The following is a 25487-nucleotide window of genomic DNA, read 5'->3' as shown; positions in this document are numbered from 1 at the left end:
GCCCGGCGACCGCCCTCCAACGAGGGCGCGAGGAAGTGTTGTGTCGGTCTGTCCAGCGGCGGCTAGGTTAGGAGCGAATCAGACTGGAGGCTGGAGTGAATGAATTGGGATTTTTCCTGCTGTCGATCGATATGGGAGGCGCTCGTTTGGGCCGCGAGCCTGCTATAGGGCCTGCCGTGCACTTATGTTATTGGCCCATCCAAATTGAAACATTTTTCTTCATTTTTACATTGCCTGCTCGTGCGTTGGGACGAACAAAACTAGCGTGGGCCAACCTGGACGACTCAAACTAGGTGCACACTTTCCAGCCACCTGAGGCGGCCGCCCATACCAGCCCCTATGGTGGCGTCACCCCTTTTTGCGTGTATGATTGGATAGTGAAAAATATTCCAGTGGCGCTTTTGATTTACCCATAGAATGGTTGAATTGCTTGTTTCTATGAACTGAGTTCGCCAATAATGTGAAGGATGCCAGTCTTTTCATCCTATTGTAGATTGCTTAGATCTCGATATGCCAAAAGTAATCGCATGAAATATACAGTAAAAGCCAGTGTGATGTGTTTGGCTACAACTAGTCTGACTACACGTCCTCATATAACATATCAAGGACGCACCATCTTACCAGATTAACCATTCGACTTACCCATGCAGTGTGGGAAGAAAGAAGTATTGGGACTGCATATCCAAGCAATTGATGCCATGGACTCCTTCGTACAACCATGTAAGCGAAAAAGAAGTTGCAGTGCACCTGTACAAAGAACTAGCGTAAGTTCAGTTACCTGCTTCTCGGAATTTTAGTTAGCCACTTATTGCAAAATTGTTCAATTACGTTGCTTGGCTTAATTTAGTTTGCTACTGATTACATAATGGCACGGCCTGTTAATCATATTGTAGACTGCGCCTATCTATGTGTTTGATACTTACTGTTAACAATTACCTATTTGCCTTAACATAAATATCTACTTGTTTGTTTAACTGCTTTGCTGCTGCAACAACGGGTTACAATGATGTTAATAACTACTTTTCAGCATCCAATTGAAACTCTTTAATTCCTTGTTTGTTTAACTGGTTTGCTGTTATAACTCCCAGTTGAGATATTTTGCTAACTTCAACTTTTCTGAATCCAATCGGAACTTTAATGGCAAAACAGGTTATCCCAAGATCAAAGAGCGAGGTCCCCATGGACGTTGCATCATCCCACAGCAGTGGCACCGGCCCAATCATGCATGATGAATTGCCAACTGCTGATGCTCTAGAGGCTAAACTAGTGGTACAAAGAGATTCTGCTTCAGCACTTAGAGATGAAGTTGACATGTTGAGGAAGCAAACAGCACAATCACAAGCAGAACTCAAGACAACCATTAAATATTTGGTGGATTTCAAAGCGAAGCAAGCTGAGACTGACCAGATTGTTAAGGTCCTGAAGGAAAAAGGAAATTAAATTCCTACTTGGTAAATCATAGGTGAAATGTTCTTTCCATAGTTGAATAACCTTTGTGTTGTCTGTTCATGTAATCAATCAAACCATTTGTTTTAGAGATCATGTAATAATTGTTTTTTTGTTTGTAATTTTATTTGAGCACAAGTCTATATTAATTGATAAGACTCGGAGACATTTCATTTGGATTGCTGTGCCAGACCTACAAATATGCCAATCGGGCTGAATGTGCATTCAACAATACTAGTATAGATGGACCATAAGTGGCACGCATCGGAAAGGGCCAAGATGCTGGCTAAAGAAAGGATGCTGTTGTAGCCAAAAAAAATTATAGCGGCCTGGCTTATGTATGTTAGTTGATATTATTGATCCATATACTCTATAAGTGTTTATATGTCTGTTAGTTCCATACATTCTTGGTTGATTGACTCGGTATTTGAATCTTGATACATCACTTGTGTACATATCTAAATGGGAGTACACATTATGCTGCGTGTGACATTTGAGTTGGACATGAGTGTTCCAAATATTCGAATTCACCTTAAACTGGATTCTAGTGTCTGAATTTGAGGATCGGCATTTGTAAACCATATTCATATATGACAGTGGAATACATCTTTGTCGTCCTTTTGAAGATATATAAAAACACATAGAATGATTTATAAAGATTCATATAAGAATACAAAATGGATTTGAATTTAGTTGCCAGGGTAAACGTGGATGCTTATTGTCCCAAAGTTCAAAAGAAGCAGCAAAATGTCCGCTCCCACATCGGCTGCCCGAAGCCAAGTGTTTGGGAGATGGAAATTACTGTCTACCCATTACACGGACAATCCATCGGCCCGATTTCCACTGCTCTAAATAGGGGTAGGTTAGTAACTTCAATTAGACATGACACAACCGCCTCTGAGCCCATTCCGACACGGTGGGCGTCAAACATGGGCGGCAAAACTCATTTGATTCAAGCTCGTCCGAAAGACATCTGTTTCTCCCTCCATTCCCCATTCATACACGGTGGGCGGCAAAACAAACTCTCCTCGTCCGAAATAGATGTAGGCTAATATTTTAAATAGGGGCAGATGTGTAACTTCCTTCAGACGTGACACAACCGCCCGACCTGTCAGCCCCGTTCATACACCGTGGGCGCCAACCGTGGGCGGCAAAACACCCTCTCCTCGCCCGAAATAGTTACTGGCAAATATTTGGGAGATGTGAGATTACCGTCCTATCCCCAAGTGACGAGACGTCCAAATTTGAAATGGGGGATAAGTTCGTAATTTTCCCATATTTCAGACAGGCGCGTCCCAAAAACATGGTTCCCCATACCTCTCCCTCCATTTTCCCATTCATACACCGTCCGCGCTAGAACACCCCATTCCCACACCAGCCTCCGTCCGCCACCCCATCCATCGCCGCCGTTCTCCACCACATCCATCGCCACCGTCCTCCACCATGCTGGAGCGCCTACCAAGACCGCGTCGTCCACTGCTAGAGATGGACGTTTCTCATCCACGACGACAGACCAATAGCCTTGCATCGCGTCCTCTCGCTTCATCGGCGCCGTCGTCCTCTTTGCCGGGGCCGCTCACACGACCTTCTCTTCCACCGCAACGGGACTTATCCCCCGATGCACCCGTCTACCATCGTAGATCTGCTTCAACGCCACTGACAGCCATCGCACCCCCGATGCCTACACGGCGCCGCAAGAGAGGTGGTACTTCATATCTCCTCAACTTTTTGATCTCAACCAGAAAATAGATCTTAACTTGGTTACTCTACTTTATTTTCAGCTCTTAGAATTTAGTTCTTAGTTCGAAGCAAACAATGGATGCTAAATATCATCTCTCCGGTTTGCAGCTTCAAATTTGCCATGGCACAGCCATAATATGGTTTAATTGATCATGTTTAGGGTTTAATTGATCATGTTGGTTCCGTGGTGGTTTCTTTAATAGAAATCAGAGGGGAAACCCTCTGTTGCTAAAAAATATATGCTTAGAGTTTCCCCCTTTTATGATCACTATACGATCAGAATACATGCTTCGTTTTATAATAACACTACTCCACCCATCAAGCTAAACAAGCTTAGTTGTTCAAATACGAATCTGATATTATTAAAATAGAGTTGTTTAATTGGTCAGCTAAATGTTCCTAAATTAGTTTCGAAAATGCATGTTCGCCGCTCGGGTGTGTATCTCTGTGTGTGGTCTGGTCAGCACGGTGAACTTTGCATATGCAGGGGTTTATAGGGAGACACTCTCCGAGTTGAAACCACAATGCATTCCATAGATAATCTGACTACTTTTTACGTTTTCATGAATCTCAGATTCTGAATAGCGTCATAATGATTATGAGCTTGCGCGCATGAAAAGAATAAAGCAGAACAATGCCATGGCTGTCAAACTTGGCATTAAGGGACTGAAATCAAGTCTGGATGCAATGCAATGCAATGCAAACACTCTCCACCTACAGATACATGCTCAGAATATGATCCTAACAGTGATTCTGAGCTAGAGGGAGACCTAAGTGAATGTAGCTCCCTAGTGGAGGAGTCAGAGGAAGATGCCCTATCTTATTCACCCATCAAGGTACTTGCTCTAACTTTCCAAGGTTACATTGCTTGCACATATCTTGCAACTGATGCTTTGCATTGCTTCTACTTTGTTGAACTGCCATTAGCTTAGTTTACACATCGTGTATGTGAATACGCCCTGCCTATCTATTTTCAGTACATATTCCATCTATCATCATACCATATTTATCCATTCAAATGTTGTTCTTGTGTATCAGACGTTCAAAAGGAAGAGGGCGATTGCTGATCGTGGAGGAGCACAAGCAAAGTATTTGGAAAAGGTAGTGGCACCTGATAAATCAAATAGCCCATTAGGTGTAGTTGCAATATCACCTGACCCACAAAATACCCTAACTCTAGCAGACTCTAGCCCTACTACACTGGTCATTTCTGATGCCCCAACTCAGCAGACCCCAACTGCAGCAAACAGTATGATTATTCCAGTTGACATAGCACCAGCTGTACGACGCAAAACCCCCATTCCAGCAAAGAGTACACCAAATCCAGTTGCCAAATCCCTTTTTGAACCAGAGAGAGCCCCAATTGCAGCAAATAGGACCCCTGTTCTATTTCTTCCTAGTTTAGAAGACGAAGCTTATGTTGTTGTTAGGAACTTTGTGCGCATCTTTCCTTCATGGAAAGATTATACCGCAGACACAGAACAATTTCCAGTCTTCCTCCGCAACTTACGCGTAAGTAATGTACTAATGTTATTCATGGTCATTACTGCATATGTTTCTGCTGACAGAAGACACAAGATTTCATTCTTTTAAATAGGCGAGGCGCAAACTGGATTGTGATGACGAGCAAGGGTTGGTTGCGCTTTTCAAGCACTCGTTGATGAAGTATCGTTCCTACCTGAGGCAAGCGCACTTCGATGGCAAGCCTCTGAACGAAATTTCTGTGAAGTCTCCGGTGCTACATTTATCCGACGGTGACTAGAATAATCTTGTTACACATTGGTCTCGGTTGCAGCGTAAGGTACTGTCTATGATATCAGATCACAATTTGAACTACATTTCTGCATTTGCCTTAATGTCTCACTTGTACAAAAACTGTTAGCAGAAGACCATTCGTTCTCAAGGGACCACAGAATCTCGCAACTATACTGCACACTGCATTGCTCTTGTGAGTAACTCTTGCCCTGTATGACCATACTTACTTTCATAGCTGTTTGATTCTATAGCATCACTACACATGTTAGCCTCGTAATCATCCATTTGGTGGACATTATAAGATCTGTATGGACTCTTACATAATTTTAGAATCAACCCAATGCTTTTGAAGAGGTTTAGCTCTGCAGTCCTCTTGTAAGGACTGAACGTGGTCTATCACTGTACTTACATTAATAGCTACTCCCTCCGTCCCATAATATAAGAACGTTTTGTACAGTACACCAGTGTTCAAAACACTCTTGTATTATGGGAAGAGGGATTGGTTCATTTTGTAGCATTCTGCATCTTATCTCCCTCGCCCACCATTTACTAAAAAAGATCAGATCTATATTTAATCTTACCAACAAGTAGAATACACAGACAATGCTAGTGCAGAAGTGTAGCCCATTGCTCTTGTCAGTACATTTTGTCCTGTAATGCTTGTACTTCCAGGGATTGGTAGTTGATTATGTAGCATCAATCTGCAACTTATCTTCATTACCCCTTCCAGTATTATCATATCTATAATTACTCTCTACAAAATGTAGAGTACAGGTAATGCTTATGAAGAAGATTATGTGCTGAAATTCTTGAGTTATCCTTCCCTTGACATGGAGAAGGGCATTATAAAGCCGGTGTTAACTGTTAATGTAAGTCAGTCCTTCTAAATCCTTTATCCTCAACTGCTGTTTAATTTGTTCATACTCCCTATCATTTACTGCTGTTTAGTTTGCTGTTTCTACCAAAATGCATGTTCGTAAGAACCGTAAGTTCTAAGTTTTACTTGTAAAACCAAATTCCTTATTCATACCATGCACATTACTTAATACTCCCTATATGTATGCTTGTTTTTGTGGATCTATAGTCTAGTGTGTGGTGAAGCAGCCCACGTTTGCACCTTGTCATCTCCTGTTTTATCTTACTGATGTGGCTGATGATATGAACAATGATTTTGTTTGCCCTTCATCTATGCTTGTTATGTTGACATGGTAATCCAGTAGTGTGTTGAAGCTCCCCGCATTATGAACAATGCCAAATTATGCTATTGATATTTTGAACATACTCTTTATTTTCTAATTTGAAATTGGATAGAATTGTCAGAACAGTTATCATCTTTGTTTATACACGTGGAAAACCTGTCATCTCTCTGCTTTGTTTCAGGGTGATATGCCTGATGGCATGCACAAGTCTGCTGAAGGCTATGAGACAAACCCAACATATATTGCAGCAAAGAAGGCAAAACATCTTGAAGATAGCGAGACAACCCCAAAGTCTTGTCTTGATGCAGTGTTCAAGTTACTTGACACTAACAGTCAGACAAGCTCACATAATTTGTTGTTTGAATCAGTTCAACTTCTTCAGTCCCAAGTTCTAGCAGAAAGGCATTCTGCAACTCAACTTCGACTTGAAGTCCTATCTCTAAGAAAGATTGCAGAGAACACCAATGAGAACCTCATCGCTAAACAGCTACACCTGGAAGCTATGACCGACATGCTAGGCAGGTCTCACAGCCTTGCTCAGCAGCTTGCGCAGCAGTTCCCCTGCAAGGCTAACCTTTCTTGAACTGTCTTGGAAGTGGTCTCAGTTCAGTATTATTTTGTTACGCTGCAATGGTGCCCAGTTTTTGTAATCTGCTTCTACGTTGCGCTTTATGATCACTGGTGGCGAACTTTGATGCCCAGTGGATGTAATATACCTTAAACCCTTTATTATATAGTGTAGGTTTATTCTAAGTTACTATGCCATAATTTCTTTATTGTATAGAGTAGCTTTGTTCTTAATTCATACTAGTTACGCAGCAGCCCAAAATGAACCCCGGCCCATGATTGTGCGAATCAAATCACGGGCTTTTAACAGGCCAAAATTGTCTTGGTCCTTGTTTGGCCCAATTAGATATCGGCTGCGAGCAGGCCGGATGCAAACAGGGCCGTAGTTAGGCCCAACTATATGACAGGCTTTTAACAGGCCGAAATTAATATAGGGCCGAAATGTTAAACGGGCCCTTAACAGGCCAAAACTAATATCAGGACGAATTACTAAGTGGGCCTTTAGCAAGTGGGCCCAAAAGCATAGTGTCCAGTTGACGGGCCGAATCTGATATGGGCCATAATTGAGCCCAAAGCCTCTTAAAGGGCCGGACCTGATCTAGGCCGTAATTTGGCCCAGAACGTGGTAGGCTTTTAACGGGTCGGATCTCATATGGGCCACTATTAGGCCCGGAGCGTGGTAGGCCATTAATGGACCGGATCAAATATGGGCGACATTTGGCCCAAAACTTGGCAGCCAGTTAATGGGCCGGCCTACTAGGGTCCTCAAAATCTTGTGGGCCTATAGCTGGGCCGGCCCATTAATGTCGGCGAAATCTCGTGGGCCTTTAGCTGGGCCAGCCCATTATGACCCGCAAGAATCTTGTGGGCTTTACCTGGGCCGGCCCATTATGGTACACAAAAATCTTGTGGGCCTTTACCTGGGCCGGCCCATTATGGCCCGCAAAATCTTGTGGGCCTTTAGCTGGGCCAACCCATTATGGTCCGCAAAATCTCGTGGGCCTTTAGCTGGGCCGGCCCATTATGGTACGCAAAATCTTGTGGGCCTTCAGTTGGGCTGGCCCATTTAAACTTGATGGGCCGGTCCATGTGTCAACATATGATAGGCGCGTCTCACCCATTGGATGAGCTGACACGTGTCTCCTCCAGCCAATAATGATTTTACATGTGGAAAATCCCCATTGGTCGGGGCTGCTAACGGGTTATCGGATCCAAAACCCGACCCGATAGCTTAACGGCGTTCCGTTACGGTGGATGCCACGTGTCGGTCACCCTTGACGAAAGCACTTCTGTGACGCGCGATTTATTGTCATGGAAGTGGACACTTCCATGATGATAATTTTGGTAATGTCATGGAACACTTCTACGACAGCACAGGTGCTACGTCTTGAGCTTGCGTTGGTTTTCCCTGAAGAGGAAGGGATGATGCAGCAGAGTAGCGTAAGTATTTCCCTCAGTTTTGAGAACCAAGGTATCAATCCAGTAGGAGGCCACGCGCAAGTCCCTCGTACCTACACAACACAAAGAGCTCAACACAACCAACGCGGTTAGGGGTTGTCAATCCCTTCACGGTCACTTACGAAAGTGAGATCCGATAGATAATATTTTTGGTATTTTTGATACAAAGATGCAAAGTGAAAAGTAAAAGGCAAAGTAAAAACAAAACAAGATTAAAGTGATGGAGATTGATATGATGAGAATAGACCCGGGGGCCATAGGTTTCACTAGTGGCTTCTCTCGAGAGCATAAGTTTTCTACGGTGGGTGAACAAATTACTGTTGAGCAATTGACAGAATTGAGCATTGTTATGAGAATATCTAGGCATGATCATGTATATAGGCATCATGTCCGTGACAAGTAGATCGAAACGATTCTGCATCTACTACTATTACTCCACTCATCAACCGCTATCCAGCATGCATCTAGAGTATTAAGTTAAAAACAGAGTAACACTTTAAGCAAGATGACATGATGTAGAGAGATAAATTCATGCAATATGAAATAAACCCCATCTTGTTATCCTCGATGGCAATGATACAATACATGTCTTGCTGCCCCTTCTATCACTGGGAAAGAACACCGCAAGATCGAACCCAAAGCTAAGCACTTCTCCCATGGCAAGAACTACCAATCTAGTTGGCCAAACCAAACGGATAATTCGAAGAGACTTGCAAAGATAACCAATCATACATAAAAGAATTCAGAGAAGATTCAAATATTGTTCATAGATAGACTTGATCATAAACCCACAATTCATCGGTCTCAACAAACACACCCCAAAAGAAGAAGACTACATCGAATAGATCTCCACAAGAGAGGGGGAGAACATTATATTGAGATCCAAAAAGAGAGAAGAAGCCATCTAGCTACTAACTATGGACCCGAAGGTGTGGAAGCCCTCTGTGATGACGGCCCTCTCTGACGGAGCTCCGGACCAGGCCCCAAGATGGGATCTCGTGGATATAGAAAGTTGCGGCGGTGGAATTAGGTTTTTGGCTCCTGTTCTGATCGTTTGGGGGTACGTGGGTATATATAGGAGGAAGGAGTACGTCGGTGGAGCACCGAGGGGCCCACGAGGCAGGGGGTGTGCCCTGTAGGGGGGGGGGCCTACCCTCGTGACCGCCTTCGGTACTTCTTGGAGTAGGGTCCAAGTCTCCTGGGTCTTATCCGAGAAGAAAATCACGTTCCAAAAAGGATTTTTCTGTTTGGACTCCGTTTGATATTCTGTTTCTTCGAAACACTCAAATAGTCAAAAAACAACAATTCTGGGCTGGGCCTCCGGTTAATAGGTTAGTCCCAAAAATAATATAAAAGTGGAAAATAAAGCCCAATATAGTCGAAAATAGTAGATAATATAGCATGGAGCAATCAAAAATTATAGGTACGTTGGAGACGTATCAGGCATCCCCAAGCTTAATTCGTGCTCGCCCTCGAGTAGGTAAATGATAAAAAGAGAATTTTTGATCCTGAGTGCTACTTGGCATAATTTCAATGCAAAATTTCTTAATTGTGGTATGGATATTCAGATTAGAAAGGTTCAAGACAAAAGTTCATATTGACAAAAAGAATAATAACACTTCAAGCATACTAATAAAGTAATTATATCTTCTCAAAATAACATGGCCAAAGAAACTTATCCCTACAAAATCATATAGTCTGGCTATGCTCTATCTTCACCACAAAAGTATTTAAATCATGCACAACCCCGATGACAAGCCAAGCAATTGTTTCATATTCTAACTTTTTCAAAACTTTTTCAATCTTCACACAATACATGAGCGTGAGCCATGGACATAGCACTATGTGGAATAGAAGGGTGGTTGTGGAGAAGACAAAAAGAGGGGAAGATAGCTCACATCAACTAGGCGTATCAACGGGCTATGGATATGCCCATCAATAGATATCAATGTGAGTGAGTAGGGATTGCCATGCAACAGATGCACTAGAGCTATAAGTATATGAAAGCTCATCAAAAGAAACTAAGTGGGTGTGCATCCAACTCGCTTGCTCACGAAGACCTAGGGCAATTTGAGGAAGCCCATCATTGGAATATACAAGCCAAGTTCTACAATGAAAAATTCCCACTAGTATATGAAAGTGACATAACGAGAGACTCTCTATCATGAAGATCATTGTGCTACTTTGAAGCACAAGTGTGGTAAAAGGATAGTAACATTGTCCCTTCTCTCTTTTTCTCTCATTTTTTTATTTGGGCCTTTTTCTCTTTTTTTATGGCCTCTTTTTTTCATCCGGAGTCTCATCCCGACTTATGGGGGAATCATAGTCTCCATCATCCTTTCCTCACTTGGGACAATGCTCTAGAAAATGATGATCATCACACTTTTATTTTTCTTACAACTCAACAATTACAACTCGATACTTAGAACAAATATGACTCTATATGAATGCCTCCGGCGGTGTATCGGGATATGCAATGAATCAAGAGTGACATGTATGAAAGAATTATGAATGGTGGCTTTGCCACAAATATGATGTCAACTACATGATCATGCTAGCAATACGACAATGATGGAGCGTGTCATAATAAATGGAAAGGTGGAAAGTTGCATGGCAATATATCTCGGAATGGCTATGGAAATGCCATGATAGGTAGGTATGGTGGCTGTTTTGAGGAAGGTATATGGTGGGTGTATGATACCGGCGAAAGGTGCGCGGTATTAGAGAGGCTAGCAATGGTGGAAGGATGGGAAAAAGTGCATATAATCCATGGACTCAACATTAGTCATAAAGAACTCATATACTTATTGCAAAAATCTAGAAGTTATCAAAGCAAAGTATTACGCGCATGCTCCTAGGGGGATAGATTGGTAGGAAAAGACCATCGCTCGTCCCCGACCGCCACTCATAAGGAAGACAATCAATAAATAAATTATGCTCCAACTTAATCACATAACGGTTCACCATACGTGCATGCTACGAGAATCACAAACTTTAACACAAGTATTCTTTAAATTCACAACTACTAAACTAGCATAACTCTAATATTATCACCTCCATATCTCAAAACAATTATCATGCTTCAATCTTCTCTTAGTATTCAACGCACTCAAAAGAAAATTTCACATATCTTGAACACCAAGCATATTTATATTAAGCAAATTACCATGCTATTAAGACTCTCAAAATAATTGAAGTGTGGCATGAGAGATCAATAGTTTCTTTAAAACAAACCACCACCGTGCTCTAAAAGATCTAAGGGAAGCACATAGAGCAAAATTATAACTCTCACAAGATATAAGTGAAGCACGTAGAGCAAAACTACATAGCTCAAAAGATATAAGTGAAGCACATAGAGTATTCTATCAAATTTTAATTCATAGATGAATCTCTCAAAAGGTGTGTACAGCAAGGATGATTGTAGCATACTAACAAACAAAGACACAAATAATACAAGACGCTAAAACACATATCATGTTGGTGAATAAAAATATAGCTCCAAGTAAATTACCGATGGAAGTGGACGAAAGAGGGGATGCCTTCCGGGGCATCCCCAAGCTTTGACTTTTTGGTGTCCTTGGATTATCTTGGGTGTGCCATGGGAATCCCCAAGCTTAGGCTCTTGCCACTCCTTGTTCCATAATCCATCAAAAGAACTCACCCAAAACTTGAAAACTTCACAACACAAAACTCAATAGAAATCTCGTGAGCTCCGTTAGAGAAAGAAAACATAAAACCACTTCAAGGTACTGTAATGAACTCATTCTTTATTTATTTTGGTGTTAAACCTAATGTATTCCAACTTCCCTATGGATTATAAACTATTTTACTAACCATAGATTCATCAAAATAAGCAAACAACACACGAAAAACAAAATCTGTCAAAAACAGAACAGTCTGTAGTAATCTGTAGCTAGCACAAGATCTGGAACCCCAAAAATTATAAAATAAATTTCTGGACGTGAGGAATTTATCTAATAATCATCTTCAGAAATAATTAACTAAATATCACTCTTCAAATAAAAATGACGGAAGTTCTCGTGAGCGCTAAAGTTTCTGTTTTTTACAGCAAGTTCAACAAGACTTTCCCCAAGTCTTCCCAACGGTTCTACTTGGCACAAACACTAATTAAATACAAAAAACACAACCAAAACAGAGGCTAAATAATTTATTTATTGAATAACAGCAATGAAAAATATTGGGTTGTCTCCCAACAAGCGCTTTTCTTTAAAGCCTTTTTAGCTAGGCAATGATAATTTTAATGATGCTCACATGAAAGACAAGAATTGAAGCACAAAGAGAGCATCATAAAATATGTGACAAACACATCTAAGTTTAACTTACTTCCTATGCATAGGCATCTTATAGGCAAACAAATTATCATGGCAAGCAAAAACTAGCATAAGCATGGAAAAGGAAAGAAACAATAGTAATCTCAACATAACGAGAGGTAATTTAGTAACATGAAAATTTCTACAACCATATTTTCCTCAATCAAAGTAATTACATGGAGGATCATAAGCAAATTCAACAAAATAGCTGTCACATAAAATATTTTCGACATGATCCACATGCATGCAAAGTTGACACTCTTCCAAAATAGTGGGATTAACATTAACTAAAGTCATGACTTCTCCAAACCCACTTTTATCAAGATTTTCATAAGATTGAACATTCTCCAAATATGTGGGATCTAAAGTTGACACTCTTACAAACCCACTTTTAATAATATTGCAAACACTATTATCAATCTCATATTCATCATGGGGTTTAAATAAATTTTCAAGATCGAAAGAAGAATCACCCCAATCATGATCATTGTAACAAGTAGAGGACATAGCAAAACTAGCATCCCCAAGCTTAGGGTTTTGCATATTATTAGCACAATTGACATTAATAGAATTTATAATAGAATCATTGCAATCATGCTTTCTATTCAAAGATCTATCATGAATCGCTTCATGAGGTAATTCATCACAATTTTCAGATTCACGAATTTCAGGCAAAAGCTTATAAAGATAATCTAGTGCATCCAAATCACTAGGAATTGGTTCATCATAATTGGATCTCTTAAAAAGATTGGCAAGCGGATGAGGATCCATAGATATTAGCTTCTCTGTCTAGTAATAAATAAATGACTATTCCAACCATACGAGCAAACAAGAAACGGGCAAAAAGAGGCAAATAGAGAGGGAGGATAGGGAGAGAGAGGGCGAATAAAACGGCAAGGGTGAATTGGGGGAGAGGAAAACGAGAGGCAAATGGCAAATAATATAATGCGAGAGATAGGGATTGTGATGGGTACTTGGTATGTTGACTTTTTGCATAGACTCCCTAGCAACGGCGCCAGAAATGGCTCGTTGTCGGGAGTCAAATCTTGACTTGCGCGAACCTCCCCGGCAACGGTGCTTCCTTCTTGCTACGTCTTGAGCTTGCATTGGTTTTCCCCAAAGATGAAGGGATGATGCAGTAGAGTAGCGTAAGTATTTCCCTCAGTTTTTGAGAACCAAGGTATCAATCCAGTAGGAGGCCACGCGCAAGTCCCTCGTACCTACACAACACAAAGAGCTCAACGCAACCAACGCGATTAGGGGTTCAATCCCTTCATGGTCACTTACGGAAGTGAGATCCGATAGATAATATTTTTGGTATTTTTTATATAAAGATGCAAAGTGAAAAGTAAAAGGCAAAGTAAAAACAAAACAAGATTAAAGTGATGGAGATTGATATGATGAGAATAGACCCGGGGGCCATAGGTTTCACTAGTGGCTTCTCTCGAGAGCATAAGTTTTCTACGGTGGGTGAACAAATTACTGTTGAGCAATTGACAGAATTGAGCATAGTTATGAGAATATCTAGGCATGATCATGTATATAGGCATCATGTCCGTGACAAGTAGATCGAAACGATTCTGCATCTACTACTATTACTCCACTCATCGACCGCTATCCAGCATGCATCTAGAGTATTAAGTTAAAAATAGAGTAACACTTTAAGCAAGATGACATGATGTAGAGAGATAAATTCATGCAATATGAAATAAACCCCATCTTGTTATCCTCGATAGCAACGATATAATACGTGTCTTGCTGCCCCTTCTGTCACTGGGAAAGAACACCGCAAGATCGAACCCAAAGCTAAGCACTTCTCCCATGGCAAGAACTACCAATCTAGTTGGCCAAACCAAACGGATAATTCGAAGAGACTTGCAAAGATAACCAATCATACATAAAAGAATTCAGAGAAGATTCAAATATTGTTTATAGATAGACTTGATCATAAACCCACAATTCATCGATCTCAACAAACACACCGCAAAAGAAGAAGATTACATCGAATAGATCTCCACAAGAGAGGGGGAGAACATTGTATTGAGATCCAAAAAGAGAGAAGAAGCCATCTAGCTACTAACTATGGACCCGAAGGTCTAAGGTAAACTACTCACACTTCATCAGAGGGGCTATGATGATGTAGAAGCCCTCCGTGATGACGGCCCTCTCAGGGGGAGCTCTGGAACATGCCCCAAGATGGGATCTCATGGATACAGAAAGTTGCGGCGGTGGAATTAGGGTTTTGGCTCCTGTTCTGATCGTTTGGGGGTACGTCGTTATATATAGGAGGATGGAGTACATCGGTTGAGCACTGAGGGGCCCACGAGGTAGGGAGCACGCCCTGTGGGGGGGCTACCCTTGTGACCGCCTCCGGTACTTCTTGGAGTAGGGTCCATGTCTCATGGGTCTTATCCGAGAAGAGAATCACGTCCCAAAAAGGATTTTTCTGTTTGGACTCCGTTTGATATTCTGTTTCTTCTAAACACTCAAATAGGCAAAAAACAGCAATTCTGGGCTGGGCCTCCGGTTAATAGGTTAGTCCCAAAAATAATATAAAAGTGGAAAATAAAGCCCAATATAGTCCAAAATAGTAGATAATATAGCATGGAACAATAAAAAATTATAGATACGTTGGAGACGTATCAACAGGTATGACTATCTTGATCCTGTCATTAATTTGTCATGGATGTACATGCATGACAAAAAAGCGACCTACTGTGACAAACACGTATCATCACGGAAGTGTATTTTTTTGTAGTGAATTAACTCACAAGAAGTACACAAATATGATTTTTCAAACCGTTATGGTTAGCTGTTGCATGTACATGTAGTTCAAATTTGAATTACGGTCATTAAATGGCTAGAAAATCACTTAAATGTCTTTAAAAGGTCAAATGACCCCTGAAATTTTCCAAATTTTCACATGACAGTTGTATTAGTGCACGTTAAATGTATAAAAAAATTGAAGGCCGTAAGGGGAAGCTATCTCCCATTCGTCATCAAATATTCATGGTTCCCTCTCGGAAACACGAGCCTTCTAGTGAGTTGCTTCGGTTTGTGAGGGATGTGTGTCCAAACTTTCGTCAAACATGCCAAATTTTTTACCACATCATCTTGGTGGCATGACATTGAAGGAAATATGCCCTAGAGGCAATAATAAAGTTGTTATTTATATTTCCTTATATCATGATAAATGTTTATTATTCATGCTAGAATTGTATCAACCGGAAACTTAGTACATGTGTGAATACATAGACAAACAGAGTGTGACTAGTATGCCTCTACTTGACTAGCTCGTTGAATCAAATATAGTTAAGTTTCCTAGCCATAGACATGAGTTGTCATTTGATTAACAGGATCACATCATTAGAGAATGATGTGATTGACTTGACCCATTCCGTTAGCTTAGCATTCGATCGTTTATTATATTGCTATTGCTTTCTTCATGACTTATACATGTTCCTATGACTATGAGATTATGCAACTCCCGAATATCGGAGAAACACATTGTGTGCTACCAAACGTCACAACTTAACTGGGTGATTATAAAGGTGCTCTACAGGTGTCTCCGAGGGTAGTTGTTGGGTCGGCTTAGATCGAGATTAGGATTTGTCACTCCAATTGTCGGAGAGGTATCTCTGGGCCCTCTCGGTAATGCACATCACTATAAGCCTTGCAAGCAATGCAACTGATGAGTAAGTTGTGGGATGATGTATTATGGAACGAGTAAAGAGACTTGCCGGTAACGAGATTGAACTAGGTATTGAGATACCGACGATCGAATCTCAGGCAAGTAACATACCGATGAAAAAGGAACAACCTATGTTGTTATGCGGTTTGACCGATAAAGATCTTCGTAGAATATGTATGAGCCAATATGAGCATCCAGGTTCCGCTATTGGTTATTGACCGGAGACGTGTCTCGGTCATGTCTACATAGTTCTCGAACCCGTGGGGTCCGCATGCTTAAAGTTTTGTGACGATCGGTATTATGAGTTTTGTTGTTTTGATGTACCGAAGGTAGTTCGGAGTCCTGGATATGATCACGGACATAACAAGGAGTCTCAAAATGGTCGAGATGTAAAGATCGGTATATTGGAAGCCTATATTTGGACATCGGAATGGTTCCGGGTGAAATCAGGATTTTACCGGAGTACCGGGAGGTTACCGGAACCCCGTGGTAATTGTATGGGCCTTAATGGGCCATAGTGTAGAGAGAGAGAGAGGAGGCCAGGGCAGGCCGCGCTCCCCCTCCCCCTCTATTCCGAATTGGACTAGGAGGGGGGTGGCTCCCCCCTTTCCTTCCTCCCTCTCTCCCCCTTCCTTCTCTCCTAGTCCAACTAGGGAAGGGGGGAATCCTACTCCTACTCCCGGTGGGAGTAGGACTCCTCCTGGTGCGCCCTGCTAGGGCCGGCCGGCCTTCCCCCTTGCTCCTTTATATACGGGGGTAGGGGGCACCCCATAGACACACAAGTTGATCATTGATATCTCTTAGCCGTGTGCGGTGCCCCCCTCCACCATAATCCACCTCAGTCATATCGTAGCAGTGCTTAGGCGAAGCCCTACATCGGTAACTTCGTCAACACCGTCATCACTCCTTTGTGCTGATGAAGCTCTCCCTCGAAGCTCTGATAACCCACAAGTGTAGGGGATCGCAACAGCTTTCGAGGGTAGAGTATTCAACCCAAATTTATTGATTCGACACAAGGGGAGCCAAAGAATATTCTCAAGTATTAGCAGTTGAGTTGTCAATTCAACCACACCTGGATAACTTAATATCTGCAGCAAGGTATTTAGTAGCAAAGTAATATGATAGTAGTGGTAACGGTAGCAAAAAGTAACGGAAGCAAAAGTAATATTTTTGGTGTTTTGTAGTTGTTGGGGATATAACTATTTGTGTAAGCCGCCCGTAAGGGGCCGAGTTACGCAAAGAAGGACTCCTTAGACGAAGCCCAAGATAAGCATGAAGATGGCTTTTCAATAAAGGGGCCAAAGCCCACAGGCGGCTTAAGGCCCGTAGTGGTAAATTGCCGTAATGGCATGACTTGTATCATAAGGTAGAGTTAACTAGTCACCGAGCCGGACACTGTTTATGAGCCGGCCGGGACTCTATGGGCCACAGGGCGTCAACCCGTGAATATAAGGGGACGACCCGCTGGCGGCTTAGGGAAAGAAACAACTCATCGAGAGCCAGGCATACCGTATCTCGCTCCCTGGTCATCGAAACCTCAGCAATACCAACCCAACTAGACGTAGGCCTTACCTTCACCGTAAGGGGCTGAACTAGTATAACTCTCTCATGTCATTTGTCCTGATTAACCCCTTTAAGCTTCCTAGTTGCGATGGCTCCACGACTAAGTCCTTGCAAGAGGACATCTGCCGTGACAATTCCATGACAGTTGGTGCCCACCGTGGGGCCAGCGCACGGTGGATTTGAGTTCTTGAAGGGCAACTTCGAAGGGCTCAAGGGATATGTTGTGGGCCGGATGACCAAGAGTCGTCGCGACAAGATCTACATCGACAACGATGGCTGGGGCCCCGACGCCAGCTCAATTGAGTACGGGTACCGGGTCCCCTTCGGCGGAATCCACGTCTTCATCGGCCAGATTGGTTAGCCGGGCCCTGAGCCGGACAACTGCACCGACCTCGTCGAGACGGCTCAGCGCGCGAGACCCGCCTGGGCTCAACCCGTCGTGAGGTGCACCTTTGTGGGTTGCATCCACGAAGGGGAACTTTCTGAGAGATCTGTAGATGGTGGTGAGATGGCCGTCCTCTCCGATGGTGATTCGTCCGCTGGTTCAACAGATTCGTTGTACCCATTGCAAGACAGCGGGCTTGGGGGCTGTTCCGATGACAGCAGTATTCCAGATCCCTCTGAGCCGCCAAGCTGGGCAGGGGTCTTCATGGCTGGTACTCAACCCGGCCAAAACTCTACAGCCGCAGCAGCAATAATGTCCGGGTCAGGAGCGGCCGGGGCAGGAGACCATGTGCGCCCGCCGGCTCAGGTGCTGATGGATCTCATGGATAAGCTTACGGCCGTGTTAACCACCACAGTTATTCCTGCGAATCAAGATGAGCATAATGCAGAGGTGGCACAGGTTCGCGAGGAGATAGCTCAGGCCAAGGAGGCCTTAGCGGCTGAGGACACCAGATTGGCCATAGAACGGGCGGCTTTGGATGCACGGGCGCAACAGCTCCAGTCAGAGGCTTTCCAGCTTACGATGAGTCTGAACGCGTCTAATGAGGTGATGAGGAGGAGGCACCAGCAAACTCAATCCCGTTTGCCTCCGATTTATGAACCTCGGAACCTTTTCGCCACACCCGGAGCCGACCCTAGTAACCCGCCAGAAGCAAATCAATTCATGATAGCCGGAGCGGGAGGACCGGTTCAGCCTCCGGAGATGGCACCTCCTCATGGGAATATGACCCCGCCCCGCTATGTACCGATACCACCGGGTCACTTTTCCAACCCCATGGAGAACTTAATTGCAGCATCGGCATGTTTGGCGGCTCTCCCAGTGGACGGTGACGATCCAACAGCAGTGGAGACGCGGAGGATCAGAGAACTCATTCAGATGGCCTTGGCTCAGCAAGAGACTTATTCCTATAGCCGGGACAGGATTCATTCAACTCCTCCGCCTTGGTTGGCTCCGTCTCATCTAAATCGGAGCCCAAGTTATAGCAGGCACATGGAGTCAGAGGCTTTGTCAAGCAATGCCCAGCACTGTAACCAGCCTGGCGGTTTTAACCCGGTGCAGGACCGGATACGTCAGGAGGATGAGCGGGCGGCTCAGCTAGCGACTCAGCAAACGGCTCACCCGGCCTTTCCAGATTATCCGACGACTTCTGTTGAGGCAGGAGTAGCCACCAGAACCGGCGGCGTCCCGTGTCTGGTGCCGGCTTTACGCAATGTGCGTTTACCTAAAGATTTCAAAGGACCTCGAAAGGTGCCAAATTATACGGCCGACTTACAGCCTGGGACATGGATTGAAAGCTATGAGATAGCCATGGAGCTGTTGGAGGTCAGTGAAGCAGCAATGGCTAAGTACTTCACCATGATGTTGGATGGAACGGCCTGGACGTGGCTAAAAGGTTTACCGACCAATTCTATTAGCTCATGGGCGGAGTTAAAGGCCCGGTTCATTCAGAACCTCAAGGATACTTGCAAGCAATCTATGTCAATTGTGGACTTAACTAATTTTAAGCAAGAGGAGGGCGAATCTACCACTCATTGGGTGCGCTGGGTCAAGGAGATAATACATTCATCTGACAAGATGGATGCCGTCTTTGTAGTCCTCATGCTAGAGAAGAATTGCCGATTTGAACCGCCGAGGTAGAAGCTGGGACGACTCAAGCGTGATTGTAATGATATGGGTCAGCTGATGGCGGCTCTAGTCAAGTATGCCGATTCTGATAGTACCAAGGATCCCGCGTCTGATGAGGAAAAGACAGGGAAGGGAAAGAAGAACGGCAATGGAAAGGGTCAGCAGCACAACCCGGCAAATCAAGGAGGTAATAAGCGTAAAGCTGATGGCAACCCGGAGTTTGTGGCTAATGCTAATGCGCATGGTAACAATCAGAGATGCAAGGGGAGGCCGCCTCCTCGGTCTGGCGGGTCATGTCCATATCTTGAGTAGTTACTCAATGAGCCCTGCCCGAGACACGGCACCCGGGAATGACCGGTCACCCACTTATGGAAGGATTGCGCAATCATGAAGGCTTTCAAGAATTCCAACACGTTTGATGGTAATCATGGGTCGAGCGGCGGCTCAGGTGCCGGCGGCTTTCATGGCCCGGGTAGTGGTTCAAATTCAGGCTTTCAGGGAAATCGAGGCAGCTATAACCAGCAGCAGTCTGGCCAAAAAGGACAACAGCAGCAGCAATCGGGTTATCAAAGCCATCCAAAGCAGCAGAATAGTGGACAGTATCACGTGTTCACCACTAGCCTATGCAAACATGACCAAAAGGTTCATAAGAGGGCCATGAACTCTGTTGAGCCGGCAGTCCCCCGTTATTTGAGGTGGTCAGAACAGCCTATTGTGTGGAGCAGGGAAGATCACCCTCCCCGGGTTGACAATCCGGGTCAGTTAGCCTTGGTGGTAGCACCCCAGGTTGGTGGATATAAATTCACCAAGGTACTCATGGACGGAGGTAGCAGCATCAACATCCTCTTTTACGAGACCTTCCGATGCATGGGTTTGACTGATAAAAATCTTAAGACATCCAACACCGTTTTCCATGGGGTGGTGCCTGGTAAATCAGTGTACCCAGTCGGTAAGATTGAGCTGGAGGTGGCCTTTGGAGATGAGTATGATTCTAGGGCTGAAAAGTTAACTTTTGAGGTGGTCAAAATTAAAAGTCTGTATCATGCTCTGTTTGGGCGGCCGGCTTATGCCAGGTTCATGGCTCGGCCGTGTTATGTTTATTTGCAGCTTAAGATGTCGGGCCACAAGGGCACCATCACTGTGCATGGGAGCCAAAAGATTGCCCTGGAATGCGAAGAAGGTGGTGCGGCGGAGGAGCTGAAGTTTTATCAAGATAATGTTGACCTGGTGGATATGACCTCCCTGAAGAAGCCGACCACAGAGCATGACTCGGCGATGAAGTTTAAGTCGGCTGCTGAAACCAAGCTTGTTGATTTTACTCCGGGCGATTCATCTAAGCAGTTCAGTATCAGTGCCAATTTGGATCCTAAAAAGGAAAGCGCTCTCATCGAGTTCATCCGTGAGAACCAGGACATCTTTGCATGGAAACCTTCTAACATGTCGGGTGTACCGAGAGAACTTGCTGAGCACACTCTGAATATTGATCCAACGCATAAGCCGGTCAGGCAATTTCTTCGACGGTTCAACGAAGAAAGACGGAAAGCTATTGGTGAGGAGGTGGCCCGGCTCTTGGCGGCCGGGTTCATTGTTGAAGTTTTTCACTCGGAGTGGTTGGCTAACCCGGTGCTTGTGCTCAAAAAGAATGGCACCTGGCGGATGTGTGTGGATTACACGGACTTAAATAAAGCTTGTCCGGCTGATCCTTTTGCTCTCCCCCGTATTGACCAAATCATTGATGCTACGGCGGGTTGCGAGCATTCGAGTTTTTTGGATGCTTACTCTGGTTATCATCATATCAAGATGGCAGTAAAGGACCAGGAGAAGACGGCTTTCATCACTCCGTTTGGAGCCTTCTGCTATGTATCTATGTCGTTTGGGCTCAAGTGTGCCCAGGCGACTTACCAGCGGTGTGTACAGAACTGTCTCCACGATCAGATTGGGCAAAATGTTCACGCTTACGTGGATGATATAGTGGTGAAGTCCAGAGAGAAGGAAACCTTGATATCTGATCTGAAGGAAACCTTTGATAATCTCCGGGTTTATAAAATGATGCTTAACCTGGCCAAATGTGTATTTGGTGTGCCTGCAGGCAAGCTTTTGGGTTTTCTGGTCTCCAACAGGGGCATTGAAGCTAATCCGGAGAAGATCCAGGCAATTACCTCTTTTGCTAAACCGGCGTGCATCAATGATGTTCAGCGACTGGCGGGTCGTGTTGCTGCTTTGAGCCGTTTCATCAGCCGGTTAGGTGAGAAGGCCTTGCCATTGTATCAGATGATGAAGAAAACAGACACTTTTGTCTGGAGTGATGCTGCTAATGCTGCCTTTGAAGATTTAAAGAGACAGTTATCTGAGCCGCTGGTCCTTGCGGCTCCCACTGATAGAGAGCCACTGCTGTTATATGTGGCTGCTAACTCACATGCTGTCAGTGTTGCAATCGTGGTGGAGCGCAAGGAGGCTGGCAAGGAGCATCCGGTTCAACGGCCGGTTTATTACATCAGTGAGGTGCTCATTGAGTCTAAGCAAAGGTATCCACATTGGCAGAAGCTTGTTTACGGGGTGTTCATGGCAAGTCAGAAGCTAAAGCAATACTTCCAAGGTCACCCTATTACCATGGTAAGTTCTGCCCCCTTGGGAGACATCATCCAGAATAGAGAGGCCACAGGACGAGTCACCAAATGGGCCATTGAGCTTGGGCCTCATGGTTTGAAGTACATGCCACAGACTGCTATTAAATCTCAAGCCCTGGTGGACTTTATCAATGATTGGACAGAGCTGCAGACACCTGAGGAGAAGTCAGATAACACGTATTGGACTATTCACTTTGATTGGTCCAGGCAGTTGGAAGGCTCGGGGGCTGGGGTCGTATTAACCTCCCCCCGAGGTGACAAATTTTGTTATGTGCTCCGGCTTATGTTTCCTTGTACTAACAATGCAGCTGAGTATGAGGCCTTACTCCATGGTCTCCGGATGGCCAAAGAGATGAATTTGAGCCGGGTAAGGTGCTTGGGTGACTCAGATCTCGTGGCTTAACAGGTGTCAGGCAAGTGGGACTCCAAGGATCCCCTTATGGCGGCTTATCATCGGGAAGTTGATGCTGTGGCTGGGCAGTTCAAGGGTTATCAAGTGGAGCACATTGATCGAAGGAAGAATGAGGCGGCGGATGCTTTAAGCCGGCTAGGATCTCAGCGTAAGCCGGTGCCGCCTAACACCTTTATCGATGTTTTGCATAATCCTTCTGTCAAGTTACCCACAAAGGAAGACCTAGCGGTGCCAGACCCAGAGGCACAGCTGGTAGCGGCTCTTCACGTCATCCCGAATTGGACAGTGCCATATTTGGCTTACATGACCTGAGGGGAGTTGCCTGAGGATGAGACCTTGGCGAGACAAATCATCTGGCGTCCAAATTCATGACAAGTGTTCATGGTGAGTTACATCATCGCAGCGTCACTGGGGAGTTTCAGCGTTGTGTGTCACGTGCGGAGGGTCAGGAGATACTTCATGAGATCCATGAAGGGGATTGCGGTCATCATGCCGGTTCAAAATCTCTTGTGGCCAAAGCCTTCTGTCATGGGTTTTATTGGCTGACGGCTCATGCTGATGCGGATGATCTGGTCAGTAAATGTGATGGATGTCAGAAATTCTCACGACGAGCTCATGTGCCGGCTCAAGAATTGAGGATGATTCCAATTACTTGGTCGTTTGCAGTCTGGGGGCTTGATATGGTCGGGCCTTTCAAAAGGTCTAAGGATAAAAAGACACACCTCCTGGTGGCAGTGGATAAATTTACAAAGTGGGTTGAGGCAGAGCCGGTTAGTAAGTGTGATGCAGCCACGGCGGTTCATTTCATGAAAAAGGTGATCTTTCATTTTGGCTTTCCACACAGCATCATAACTGATAATGGCACTAATCTCTCCAAAGGTGCCATGGAAGAGTTCTGTCAACAAGAACATATCCGGCTTGATGTTTCGGCAGTGGCCCATCCTCAATCCAATGGTGAAGCAAAAAGAGCTAATCAGGAGATCTTGAAAGGTATAAAGCCCCGGCTCTTGGTCCCCTTACAGCGGACGCCGGGTTGTTGGGTGGAGGAGTTACCCTCTGTGCTTTGGAGTATCAATACTACACCTAATAGATCTACATGTTATACACCTTTCTTCATGGTGTACGGAGCAGAGGCGGTCCTGCCAAGTGACATCCGTCATGACTCGCCTCGCGTGGCGGCTTACGTTGAGGCTGACAATGAACAAGCTCGTCAAGATGCACTTGATTTGTTGGATGAAGAGCGAGACTTGGCAATAGCCCGCTCGGCGATTTACCAGCAAGACCTGCGCCGCTACCACAGCCGCCGGGTTAGATCCAGAACCTTTCAGGAAGGCGACTTAGTGCTCCGGCTCATCCAGGATCAGTCTGATATGCACAAGCTATCCCCCCCTTGGGAAGGACCTTTTGTGGTCAGCAAGAACCTGAACAACGGGTCATATTACCTCATCGACGTTCGAGAGCACAAGGACTCACGTAAGTCGGAGGAGGAGACCCGCCGACCGTGGACTATTGCTCATCTTCGGCCTTACTATACTTGAGCCACTGGCTCTCAGGATGTATATATTTTGACAATGTACATATTATGAAAAGCAATAAAGCAGGACCTCTGTCCTTTTCATCTTCAAAAGTGTACATGCTTTATTTATCATGTTGTTGTGGAAACAACCAACAGGGAGCGGATCATATCTGAATCCGGCTTTCCCTTTGGTCCGGCTTATGATCATATCTGAATCTAGCCATGATCACTTGGGGGCTTCCTGTTCAAACATAGGTCGTATTCGAACCAAAGAGAATATAGATGTCGATACCCACTTGATCGGCATACTGCCAAACCCACTTGGGGGCTTCTTGATCATATCTGAATCATAGCTTAACCCCTTTGGGTCTGACGTGGATCGTATTCGAATCAATGTCATTAAACAACTCTTATGGTCACTTGGGGGCTTCCTGTTCAAACATAGGTCGTATTCAAACCAAAGAGAACATAGTTGTCGATACCCACTTGATCGGCATCGCCAAAGCCACTGGGGGCTATATGATCGTATCCGAATCTTAGCTCAACCCCTTTGGAACGGTTCACTGATCGTATTCGAATCAGAAGCCTTTGAATTTTGTTTATTATTCATCATACTTTGTAAGTGTAAATTGTTTGACTATCTTGAGATCCTCTTGAAAGTATTATGGGGTGGTTCTTGTTTCCACCGGTTTAATATTGATCACATTAGGTTGTTAAGTGCCTGGCGAACATCATATGTGCCAGGAGTTACAACTTACCCTCATGGTTTGGGTCACATAAGCCGGCGGTATCACCACAAGGATCATAGGTATGTTGTTATGATTATGTCTAACAGGTCTAATCGTAAGCCGGCCTTTATATGATTTTTTGGTTCACACTTAGGGTTATCAGTACCTTATGTGACCCCCGATGCGATAAATCGCCAAGGGAATTGTGTTTGTTTTATATGTAGTGCAATGCAAGCAAGTTTCTGTTTAACATAAGGGAAATAGAAGTTCAATATAAACCGGAAGTATATAAAGATGGCGGCTTAAGAAAGTGTTGAGCGCCATAAACATGCGCGATGGCATGGCAAAAATCAAGAGTTTTTCTACCCTATTACAAGACTCCC

The sequence above is a fragment of the Triticum dicoccoides genome, chromosome 3A (assembly GCF_002162155.2).
Source record: "Triticum dicoccoides isolate Atlit2015 ecotype Zavitan chromosome 3A, WEW_v2.0, whole genome shotgun sequence".
NCBI classification, from domain to species: Eukaryota; Viridiplantae; Streptophyta; class Magnoliopsida; order Poales; family Poaceae; genus Triticum; species Triticum dicoccoides.
This window is presented reverse-complemented; position numbering follows the sequence as displayed.